Here is a 12,500-nt window from a genome sequence, read left to right as displayed (position 1 = left end):
AGTAAGTACTCAACATAGTATATTTTAAATGAATATATGTTCCCAAAAAGAAGTTATGAAAAGCACAGAGGAAACCTATAAAACCATCAATCCATGCTTTTGAGATAATTTTTGTTAAAACAGTTTCATCCCCATAGAAAGTGTATCCCCTTTCTATGTAATCTTTTTATTTCTGTATATGTGCTTTACCTTTTTGAGATCATATTTTCTTCTTGTGTGTGTGACTGCCTACTTTCCACATTTTAGTGTGTGCAAAATATTGTTATAGTCATAATACTTCATAATAGTAACCAGGCCTTCAGCTATTAAAAGAAGATCTGGAAACTGGTACTTCAACCATTCAAACTCTGCAGGGCAATGTTTATGATTTAGGAGGGTAATTCAAATTCCAGGGTAAACAAATAATATAGTGGCTAGGGTACAGACTGACTTTGTTAAAGAAACAAATTTCAGATAAGTGAATTTGAAGCTTTTTTTTTTTTTTTTTTGGCTTTATTCAATGTATTGGGTAGCATTCCATCTAAAAATCAGAAAGGAGCTCTGAGTTGCTGTACCAAATGGAAGACTTTAATAGGCAGAAGAAGGTGGAAAAAGGAAGTTTCCAAAGAGTGGATTATTTCAGGGAAGGTCACCTTCCTTTGGGGGAAAGGCAGGAGTCTGTCAGGCAGATTACCTCACTAGTGCCAACCAGGTAGTTCCAGATTGACTGGTTAAAGTTTTGACATGGAGCGTAGCACAAGTGACTGTATTTGGGGCCTGCTATTTCTTTTTAAATAATCCTCTCTTTTTGATCAGACTCTTAGCCTGAGAGATGTGATAACAATTTAAGGCATTAGCACCATTCTTAACTACTGCTCTGTAGTTCTCACAGCTTTTGTTAATCCTTGGTGTGATATTCACAGGTCATGACATTTTTTTTGCTGAATGTCTGTGGTATTCACGGGTCACCACTTAAGATTTACATTTTTAAGGTCAGTCATTTGTTCCTTTTTTGATGTTCCAGTCTTACGGAGATTATTTGCGTGGTGGTTAGCAGCTGCAAACATGCCTTTAAAACTTTTGAGGGGAATGCTATGACTTTTACAAGCAGAATAATTCCCAATGTCTGGATGCACTTTGGAGCCATGGTCAACATGACCCAAACCAGTCAAAATCAAATAATTCAAAGAAAGATCCCATTAAAGGAGTTACCTTTTTAAGCCAGGTGGCTTGCTCAGTGATTTTAAGTAATTTGAGTTTCAGCCTTCCTAGAAGTGTTAATCCAGGTGCAGCAGGTGGTGTTGACCACAGCACAGACACCTCTTTGCTCGGCTAAAAGAGAATCAAGGGCTATCCTATTACCAAGAACAACTTTGGCCAGAGAGTCTAAGGGTTTTTGTTGGGCAGCTATCGCTGTAGGAGGGGATTCCGCATTGTTTTCAAGAACTGAGGAGGTATTCCTGATTACAGCCTCCTTTGTATTTATTGTCATGGAAGTAGGGCCCTGCAAAAGGAAGCTAATCCTGAATCTTGAAAGCCTCCCAGTAGGTCCTTTCTAACTTGACAATCCAAATTCAGGGGAGTTGACCCATGAGATGTCCCAGCTTGTTTGTGAACAGTTAGGGGGCACAGTTAGGGAACCTAAGTGGCATTTCCCATTATGCACCAGCTATATAGGCCTTCAAGGCCTGTGGAGAATGATAACCACTGCACAGATGCATCCTGTCAGGGCATAAACCACTTCTGCTATGGTGGCACTGTTAATGGATGGATTGGAGTTTTTGATGAATTCAGCAGTCTGAAAGGTTGCCCATCTTCACATTGGCCTGGGAGATATGGATGGTGGTGTTATATTTCCAGGCCAGTGCCAGAGAAAGGAAAAAAAGAGAAGAAAGAATTCCATGTTAGGTTAAAATATCAAGTCTTGATCCAGCATCTTGGGTGGAAGCAGTCTACATCAAGGTCAACTACTTCTCTTCCTCATCAGTTCGATTCAGAGGTCTCCAGCATTTGCACAGGTGGAGCCTTCCTTAGCGGTGAGATATGTATCCAAGGTTCAAGTCCCTGAAATTTGGCTGCCATACAGGTATTGAGGAGGAGCTGGGGTGGTCCCTTCCAAGGAGACTCAAGGGCAGTCTTTCTTCTTAAGGATTCCAAATCAGAGGGAAGGGAGAAAATTGGAAATGTTAGCTTGTAAAGTTGCAGCCAGATAGTTAAGGAAACTAGAAGAATCCAGGATCAGTTTGTAGGTATATAACAAAACCTCAAAGACAATTAACAGGATTAGAATCTAGTCCACAAAGGTGCAAATATGTTTTCTCTCTATGGTTAGCCCGTTTTTACTAAAGTTTATCACAGTAAAGTGAATTTATTTGTATCAAACTTGGCCTGATTATATAAGTGCTGCAAGAATAGTAATTGGCCATATAGGTTGTTTTAAATCTGCTTTGCTGGAACCTTTCATAAGGAATCACAGATTGAACTTTCAAAAAGCCTCTTGAAGCCAGGGAGCCAAGCCAAGCCAAGGACCTGGTAAGGCTGCTTGGAACCCTGTAAGCAGAGTATCAGGCCAATTTTTCCAAGGGGCTTTATTGACTTCATTGAAGTCAATCTTAGTTCCTTAAAGCTGTCTGGTCATATCTGAGCCTCTGCACATCTCTCTTAAGTATAATGTTTCAGTCGAAGTCTTGATAATATAACCAATGTTTCCTGTTACAAAGAGAACAGATTCTTTTTGAACTTATGCAAATAACTAACTATATTGCCATGAAAAGAATAGTTAAGGGTTTCTGAATTCTGGAGTGATCAGGTAGAGAGAAATAGGAAATATTCCATTTTTGTGTACAAAGATATACTTTACTAAATCGTAGTTAAGTCACAGATAGCTTAAGAGAAAAGATTTCCTTAAATTTTTCCTTAACAAAAAATGCGTCTCTATTCCTCATACTTTCTTTTACCAAAAACACACATTCTACTTTCCTTGTATATTGAGGTGTTTTTATTATTATTTTTAGTAGCTTTAATTACATATACTAGACTTTTTTAACCCTTAAAACCTTAGTGAAAATAAACAAGTAAACAGTTATGAATTATTATGTTATACCAGCATTATTTAGATTGGCAAATTTATGAATGCATTTCATAATCTCTAAGAAACATATGCTTCCTCATATACAGCCTTTTAACATGGAACAGACATGTTTACAAATAAACTCAAATTTATTTCTAGTTTCTCTGCAATAGGATGCCAAAAGATAGATCTATGTTCAGTAGTTAATGCTTTACTATTTTATCTTGTTTGGAAATGATAGATAGTCAATGAATTTCCATCCATTAACTTAGCAAAACTCTTAAGTTTCATGTTACCTAAAAGAGTTAAACTATTGAAAAAGTTCACCTAAAAACCTATATCCTGCTTATATCTATTTAACTCACTTTCTCTCTTTAATTGTTTTAGGCTACCCACAAAAACTTCATGAGACATTGGACAAAGTCAGCCATCATTGCAAGCTATTTTTTCTTGCTGACAAATTTTCCAGAGATGACATGAATCTATTTGACCAATAAACCCAAGTAAAATGAAGTTGTCCATCTACATTATTTTTAGTGCTGATAATTCTGAAGACATAACCTAATTAATCCAACGAACTTAAACTAGTTCTTATTTACCAAAGACTATCCTAGATCATATGAATTTAAAAAACATTTGGGTTAGTTTCTATATTTCTGGGAGTTTTGGAATACCCAGTCCCTACAAGTGCTTGAGCTTCAACCAAACTAAATAGAGCTCTTTTGCACATTAATTTTGGCAATACCATTCAGAGGTAGAAACATGTCACACATCTATAACACACACACATATATAGACAACATATATATATATATAGACACACATAATTATGTTGACAGATGCAAATAGTGACCTTATAGCTTTTGTTTTAAATTTTATTTTATTTTTTATCTTTTAACATTTTTTATTGAGTTATAGTCATTTTACAATGTTGTGTCAAATTCCAGTGTAGAGCACAATTTTTCAGTTATACACGAGCATGCATATATTCATTGTCACATTTTTTTTCTCGCTGTGAGCTACCATAAGATCTTGTATATATTTCCCTGTGTTATACAGTATAATCTTGTTCATCTATTCTACATTTTGAAATCCCAGTCTGTCCCTTCCCATCCCCCATGTTTTGAGATTTTAGACATGAAATGTGTATGATAATGCAAAACTCACTAGTTTATTAAAGAGCAGTTGGATCCAAATTCTGTTTTGGCAGTTGGAATTAGTTAAGTTCACTTGCTCAGAGTTACAGCTTTTTACTAATATTTGTGGAGTGGAATTAAAGATTTTTCATTTGCCCAAGTTCCAAATTACCTTTCACCCTTTTGTTTTTATTCTGATAGGAATTACCTCCCTAAAGTTGGTATTTTAAACAGATGACCTAGATAAAGAATCTGAGAGTTTCCTGCTATGGTCAGGTAGTTGATATCTCAAAGGCATAGGGAAAGAATGCAAGTTGGACAACCTAGAAGAAAGGGACAAATTCCTAGAAACATGTAATCTACCATGTAATCTACCAAGACTGAGTTATGAGGAAATAGAAAATCTAAATCAACTAATTACTAGTGAGGAGTTTGAATCAGTAATCAAAAACTTCCCCCAAAGCAAAAGTCCAGGACTAGTCAGCTTCACTAGTGAATTCTTTCAAACAGTGAAAGAATACTTATCCTTCTCAAATTCTTACAGAAAGTTGAAGAGGAAGGAATGCTTTCTAAACACATTTTTTGAGGCCAACATCATCCTGATACCAAAACCAGATAAGAGCACAACAGAAAAAGAAAATTACAGACTAGTATTCTCAATGAACATAGATGCAGAAGTCTTCAACAAAATATTGCAAACCAAATCCAGTCATACACTGAAAGTAGCATACACCACAGTCAAATGGGGTTTATCTCAGGGATGCAAGGATGGTTCAACACTCACGAATCAATCAGTGTGATACGCCATATTAACAAGATGGAGGATAAAAATTAGATGACTGTCTCTATAGGTGTAGAAAAAGCACTTGATAAAATTCAACACCCATTAATGATAAAAATTCTCAGCAATATGGCTATAGAGGGAATGTACCTCAACATAATAAAGGCCATATAAGAGAAACCGAAAGCTAACATCATATTCAGCAATGAAAAGCTGAAAGCATATCCTCTTAGATCAGGAGCAAGACAAGCACGCCCACTCTTGCCTCTTTTATTCAATATAATATTGGAAGACCTAGCCACAAATGTTAGGCACGAAAAAGAAATAAAAGTCATCCCAATCAGAACAAAAGAAGTAGAACTGTCACTATTTGCAGATGACCTGATCCTATACATAGAAACCCCTAAAGACTCCACCAAAAAACTGTTAGAACTTGTCAATGAATTTAGTAAAGTTGCAAGATACAAATTTAATATGTGGCATTTCTATATGCCAATAATAAACTATCAGAAAGAGAAATTAAGAAAACAATTTCATTTATAATTGCATTGCAAAGAATAAAATACTTGGATATAAATCTAACCAAGGAGGTGAAGGACTTGTACACTGAAAATTATAGTACACTGATGAAAGAAAGTGAAGAGAACACAAATGGAAAGATATTTCATCTTCATGAATTGGAATAATTAATGTTGTTAAAAATGTCCACACTACCCAAAGCAATCTATAGATTCAAAGCGCTTCTTATCAAAATTCTGGTGGCATATTTCACAGAACTAGGAAAATAATTCTAAAATAAAATTTGTATGAAATCATAAAAGATCCAAAGTAATCCAAGCAATCTTGAGAAAGAACAGCAAAGCTGGAGGTTTCATGCTCCTTGATTTCAAACTATACTACAAGGCTATAGTGATCAAAACAGTATGGCACTGGTACGAAAACAGAATCACAGATCAGTGGGACAGAATTGGGAGCCTGGGTATAAACCCCCATGTATATGTGTATATGGGATGGATGGTAACTAGACTTGGGGGTGATCACTATGTAATGTGTGTAGATATCAAATTATAATGTTGTACACCTGAAACTTATATAATAAAAAGACAGCTGAACTCTAATGAGAAATTTATGACTAAAGACATCACAGGGAAAAGCCAAATTGGCAGTATATGAAAGTAAATCAGGACGTTACATAAATAGGCAACTTAGAGTCTTCTCAGGAGACAAACTGGTAAACTGACATCAAAACTCTTCATATTGATTTGTATGTTTATGCCCTGAAAATACTGAATTTTTAAGCAAACTTTTAAGTATATGGAAAAGTACACATAACATCTAAGTACACAAGTTTGTGAGTTTTTATAAAGTTAACACACTTGTGAAACTAGTATCCAAATCAAGTAATAGATTATTACTAGCAATCTAGAAGTCCTCTTCCAGTCACTACTAACCCTACCACCACTGAGTAACTACCAGTCTGGTCTGTTACTGTGGATTAGTTTTGCTTGTTTTTGAATTTTATGTAAATGGAAATATTCAGTATGTGATCTTTTGTTCCAATTTCTTATGCCCAGTGCTGTATTTGTGAGATACATCCTTGTAATGTGGTAGTTGTAGTTCATTTATTCTCATTGCTATACAGTATTCCATCCAGTGAATATGCCACTTCACTTCTTTCATTTTAATTTTGACAGACTTTGGGTAATTTTTAGTTTTGGCATATTACAAAAAGTACTGTTGTGAACATTCTCTTGTGTGTCTTTTGGTGCACATCTGTACATATTTCTGTTGGTTGTAGTCTAAGAGTAAAATGACTGGAGTGCAGCATATATGTACGATCGCGTTAGATGATACTGCCAGTTTTACAAAGTGAATATAGCAAGTTTTCCTCCCATCAGCAGTGAATGAGATTTCTAGTCGCTCTACATCTTTAGCAACATTTGACACTGCTAGTCTTTTAAATTTTAGTGATTCTGGTTTGCGTGTAGTGGCGGATCACTGTGGTTTTAATTTGAAGTTCCATAATGAATCCAAGGTTAAACATCTTTCCAGAAGTTTATTGGCCATTTGCATATCGTTTTTTGTGTGAAAGTCCTGATGATGATTTTTGCCAAATTTTCTCTTGGGTTTTCTGTCTTTTTCTTATTGATTTGAATATTTCGTATTGGTTTATACTTTCTGGATATGAATCCTTTGCATACTTGTATTGCAGAAATCTTCTAGCACAGGTGGCTTGGCTTTTTACTCTTTTCATGATATCCTTTGATGACTAGAAATTCTTTAACGTAGTAGTCTTTGTTTACTTTTGCTGTATAGTGACTACTTTTGGGGTTCTGTTTAAGAAATCTTTGCTTGCCCTAACGTCATAAAGATGTTGTCTTGTGCTTTCTTCTAAAAGCTTTAATGTATTGATTAAAAAGTATTTAAATGCATTTGTCCACATGTCAGTTTGATCTATTGAAAGTAGTTAAATATTAAATAGTATAAAATAATGACTTTGCCACAAACTCCCTACCTGTGTGATCTTTGCCAAGGCAAATTAGCGTTCTGAATTTAATTTCCTCAACTATAAATGGGAATAATATCCACCTGGAAGTACTGTTGTGAGCATCACGTCTAAATGTAAACCGTTATTAAAAAGTTAACTATTACAAAAGATGTTATAGGGACAATTCAGTATATTTAAATATAGACTGGTTATTAGGGAATTATTAACTTTGTAGCTGTGCAGAGGAATGTTCTTATTAGGAGATGTATGATGAAGAAATGAGTGGTAGAGTAATATGACTTCTCAATTCATTTGAAATAAGTTCAGCAAAAAGGAAAAAAACCCTCAAATATCTAGATAAAGAAAAACTGGTAATATGTTTTCAATTGTTGAACCTAGGTATTAGATTATGTGGGTATTGTGAAATTTTGTCAACTTTTTGGCATGTTTGAAATTTTCATAATAAAATGTTAGCTATTAATGAAGCTATAGCATTCTATGATTTAACATATTTTCCAAAACCAAACATACATAAGGACATAATTAAGTGGATTTTGAGTAACTTGGCTTGTTCTGTCTAGGAAAGAAGACGCAAATGAATTAAGAATAAAAAGTGAACTACAGCATTGCCCGCTCAAGTGAGATAAAGCTGAGATGTTTCCATACAATTAAGGCATTGCTGGGAATATAAGGAGGGAGAAGGTAAGGAAGGGATCTGAACTGTACCGAGTGCCCACTAAGCTCCTCTGTTAGATGCTGTACATATTTTCACCTTGCATTTAAAAAGCAACTCTATGCAGAAGGTAATATTAGAAAAGTTGGGTATGTTTTGGATAGCTTAGCTAACAACTGCTGGATGGTGGAGTCAGCATTTGAACCCAGATCTGAGTTTTGCCTCTCCTTACCTCCATCTCTTCCTTTCTTCTTTACAAGGAAGGTTGTTTTGTCTTTTAAATGAATGTTATGCTTAATGAGGTAGAAACTCTGGAAAATATATATTTATCAATTAGGTTTGTTGTATAATAAATCACCCCGAAACTTACTAAAGACAGTTAACACAGTTCTTTTGGCCAGTAGGTGGGCCCAGCTGGGCATTTCTGATCTGGGCCAAGCTCTGCTCTTGTCAGTGAAGCTTGCTTACATGTCTGGGATGACTGAGCCAACTCCTCCTTGTGGTCTCCCATCCTTAGGCCATCTAACGTTGGGTTCTCCTAAGGAAAGGGAAGGGAAGGGAAGCCAAGAGAGCAAGGACAGGTTCACAGGGTCTCTTGGGCCTAGCCTTGGAACTGGTACAATGTCATTTCCCTTCTGTCTTAGTCATAAAGTAGGTGGCTTAAACAACAGACAGTTGTTTTGCAAGGGTTTGGAGGCTGGGAATTTCAAGTGCAAGGTGCCTGCGTATTCAATTCCCGGTGAGGGCCCTCTTCCTGGCTTGCAGATGGCCACCATCTTTCTGTGTCTCCACGCGACAGGGAGAGAGAGAGCTCTTGTCTCTCTTCCTCTTTTCACAAGAACATTAGTCCCATCATGGGGACCCCACCCTCATGATCTCATCTACTCCTAATTGTCTCCCAAATCCCCCACCTCCAGATACCATCACATTAGAGTTTAGGGCTACAAATATGAACTGGGGGAGGGGAGCACATTCAGGCCACCCTCTATTGTTCAAAGCAGTTGTAGGGCCAGCCCAGAGTCTAGGAATGTGAAAGTTAACTCTACCTCTTGGTGAGAGAAAATGTGAAGTAATATTACAAAGTGGTGTGGATGGCAAGGAGTGAGGGTGGGGTGAATGACTAGCCATTTTTACAAACAATCATCCAGAACATACAAAAATAAACATCCTTTAAATCATTCCTGATACCACCATTAAGTGATAACCATTGTTAATATGTTGGTGTATTTCCTTCCGTTGTTTTGTCTATGCACATATAAAGGTAGACCTTTTCTTTTTTTTGTTTTTAAAGAATACGATTCACATCTTTTTTCAAATTGAAGTACAGTCAGCTACAATGTGTTAACTTCTGGTGTACAGTGCAATGTCCCAGTCATGTGTATACATACATATATTCATTTTCATATTCTTTTTCGTTAAATGTTACTACAAGATATTGAACATATTTTGAATGATCAGTAATTTGATCATTGATCAGTTTTTTTGCACATATAACACATTTATTTCCAAAGAGTATTTTCCATAGTAAGTTTGTGAAAATAGAAAGTAAACATAAGTATTCTGTGAAACTACATTCAAGGGTTGACAGATTTAGGAAGAAACTTTGTATACTATACAATATATACAGAAAAAAGCAAACATTATAAAAAGTATAAAAATAGACAAAGATACAAATACAATATATTTTGATCAGCATAGTTCCTTGTAGATTCACATTTTGGAATAATATTTGTGTTCTATTCATTTCCCTTAACATTATATTGTAGGCATTTTCTCAGACATTAAATATTCCTTCACAGTGTGGTTTGCCCTCTGATGCAAAAGAAACCAACGTTAATTGCTATGTTCCAGATCACCATGCTAAGCACTTTCACACAGTTGTCTTCACTAAAAAACAAATTTGCAGGATTGACATTCTGTCACCAAACAAAGAATTCAGTTGCTGCTGCAAAGAAAAGACAGTGGATTTTGAATAAAAGATCCAGAGAAAATTATAATAGTTAAGATATATCAGCAGTGCCTATTTTTGTCCTGAAAGCCTTATCTGTCAGTTCTAGCTGCTTTGGAGAGGGCCGTCTCCCTGCTGTGGTGGGAGGGTCGGGCCACTGGCAGTAAATGAGGGCCATTTCTCCCTTTTGCTTAAAGAAACCATCTTGCTAGACCAGCTAACATGTTAAAGCCACACTGCAGGCCGTCACCTACTGTCTCAGTGAACAATTTTATTTGCAAAGATTCTGATATTGATTCTGTGAATAGAGTAAGAATAGCTTGTTAGAGAAGAAGGTGTGATGGAGAGAACACATCCATCTGTGACAGCACGAGCCTCATGGGTCAGTGGATACAGAGAAGGGTGGACTTCGGGGGATTGTTCCCACAGAGCCCCATTGGCAGGCTCTGTGTCCTGAGGAATCAGTTAGAAAATACAGCCCCTTTTACGTAGAGACCACCTGTCCACACCTTTCATTTGATAGGTGAAGCCACATCACATTAGTTTATTTGACTGAACTGGCTGTATTTCAAAACGGGTTTTGTTGAACATCAGTTCTTACTGTATAGGCAACATAATGTGATAAGGAGCATAGAGTTTGGAGGCCAAAGTCCAAGGTTTGCGCCTGGTTTTGCACTGGCTAGCTGTTGGCCGAGATTAAATTGCTGTTGACCCTCGAGCAACACAGGTTTGGACTGGGAAGGTCCACTTGTACATGGATTTTTAAAAATAAACATGTCCCACAGCACTACAAGATTTGTGGTTGGTTGAACCCGCAGATATGCAAGAACTGTGTAGGCCGAGGGCTTACTGTAAAGTTATATGTGGATTTTCCACTGTGTGGAGGGTTGGCCCCCCAACCCCTATGTTGTTCAAGGGTCAACTGTACTTAATTTCTTTTGAGTTTCAGTTACAAAAGCTTCAGTCTTTTTTAGAGCTGTTGTGAAGATTGAGGCAGTTAACACGTGCACTGTCTAATAGTCGCCAGAGTGGTAAGCAGCCTTTGAGCACTTGGAATGTGGTTAGTCCAAACTGACATGTGCTGTAAGTGTAAAATACACACTGGATTTTGAAGACTTAGTATGAAAAAAAATCTTTCATTGATTACTTTTTTTTGGTTGACTATATGTTGAAATGGCAATATTTTGTCCTCATTGAATTAAAGATATTATTAAAATTAATTCACTTATTTCATTTTAGTTTTCTGTTTTAAAGTGTGGCTACTAGAAATTGTAAAATTACATATATGACTAATATTTGTGGCTTGCATTGTATTTTTATTGGACAATGCTAAACTGCTTGAAAGTTCTCGATAGAACAAAGCGTACAAAGAATAAGTGTTAGTTATAGCCAGGAAGTGTAGACGGTTTAATTGAATAGATAAGGATTCCAAGTGAGAACAAGAAGCTTATTATATTTACCGAGTTTCTTAGCAAGCTTTTATTTAGGCATCTTAATTTTTCTTTTTTATTCGTAGCAGGGAAGTAGACGGGGGAGTAAATAATAATTTAAGTGCATTGAGCTAAGATGATGCAGGGATGGTGCTCAGTACTACATTAGGGAGGATTCCTTTGGTTACAAATGACAGAGAACCAATTTGATTTAACTGAATTGAAAAAGGGGGATTTTGTAACCATGAAATGAGTAGGAGTGCAACTGATTATCTTGAATTCCTGGGATGTACATGCTATTTTCGCTTCCTCTCTCAAAGTCACTTCTTCCTCCTTAGCAACATTGTTTTCTTGGATCATTTATCTCCACATGTCAGAAAGCATGTCTCCTACAAATCCTGCCTGTCTTCCTTGCTCTAGGAAAGACTCAGACTTACTCTCTCACTGGTTTTAAATTGAGAAGTCCTGTGAACAGGCCATGGTTGACTTAGCTTGGTTTCAGGTGCCCCCCTCTGGGCCATGGCAGCTCTAGTTTCAACCATAGAGGAGGAGGATTTCCCTGGGAAAGGGAGTGCTGCTTTGGGCTGAGAAGAGAATGGATATGCCCCACACCTACCCTAATGAATTTAATCAGTATGGCCATGCTGTGGGGTAATACACCAAACTGGAAATGAGAAGACTAAAAAGAAGTTACATATTTTGTCCAAGTACAAACATCCAGCTGGAAGCCCAGGTCTGCCCATCTCCAGAGCCTGTGTTCTTAAACACTACACTGAGAGAGTTCTAGTAAATTGGGGCTGTGTTAACTTAAGTTTTACTGAATTAGCAATTTGCTGTTTTTTTTTCTATACTAGATTGCTTCCCTTTGAAACTTACAGTGAGAATGAGTGTAAGGAAAGTGGCCCATGGAAACATCCAGTAAGGGTTTCTTGAATGGAAAACCAGTACTACTGTGCTCTCCCATCTTACAGTCAGTATTTTAAAGGCATAAAAAA

At 36.6% G+C, this 12,500-nt stretch overlaps 1 protein-coding gene across 3 annotated transcripts in view; it reads left to right on the top strand.

The window, feature by feature from the left end:
- DNAJC6 (DnaJ heat shock protein family (Hsp40) member C6) overlaps positions 1–12,500 on the top strand; it is a 127,908-nt gene that overhangs the window by 20,241 nt on the left and 95,167 nt on the right. The window contains exon 2 of one of the 3 annotated variants that reach the window (XM_074376325.1): positions 8,036–8,156. The exons of the other annotated variants lie outside the window; for them this stretch is intronic. The gene's annotated coding sequence lies outside the window, so the exon portion shown is untranslated. The remainder of the gene's footprint in view (positions 1–8,035; positions 8,157–12,500) is intronic. 3 annotated transcript variants of the gene reach the window in all.

Source organism: Camelus bactrianus, chromosome 13 (genome assembly GCF_048773025.1).
Source record: "Camelus bactrianus isolate YW-2024 breed Bactrian camel chromosome 13, ASM4877302v1, whole genome shotgun sequence".
Classification (NCBI taxonomy): Eukaryota; Metazoa; Chordata; class Mammalia; order Artiodactyla; family Camelidae; genus Camelus; species Camelus bactrianus.
This window is presented reverse-complemented; position numbering and strand designations above follow the sequence as displayed.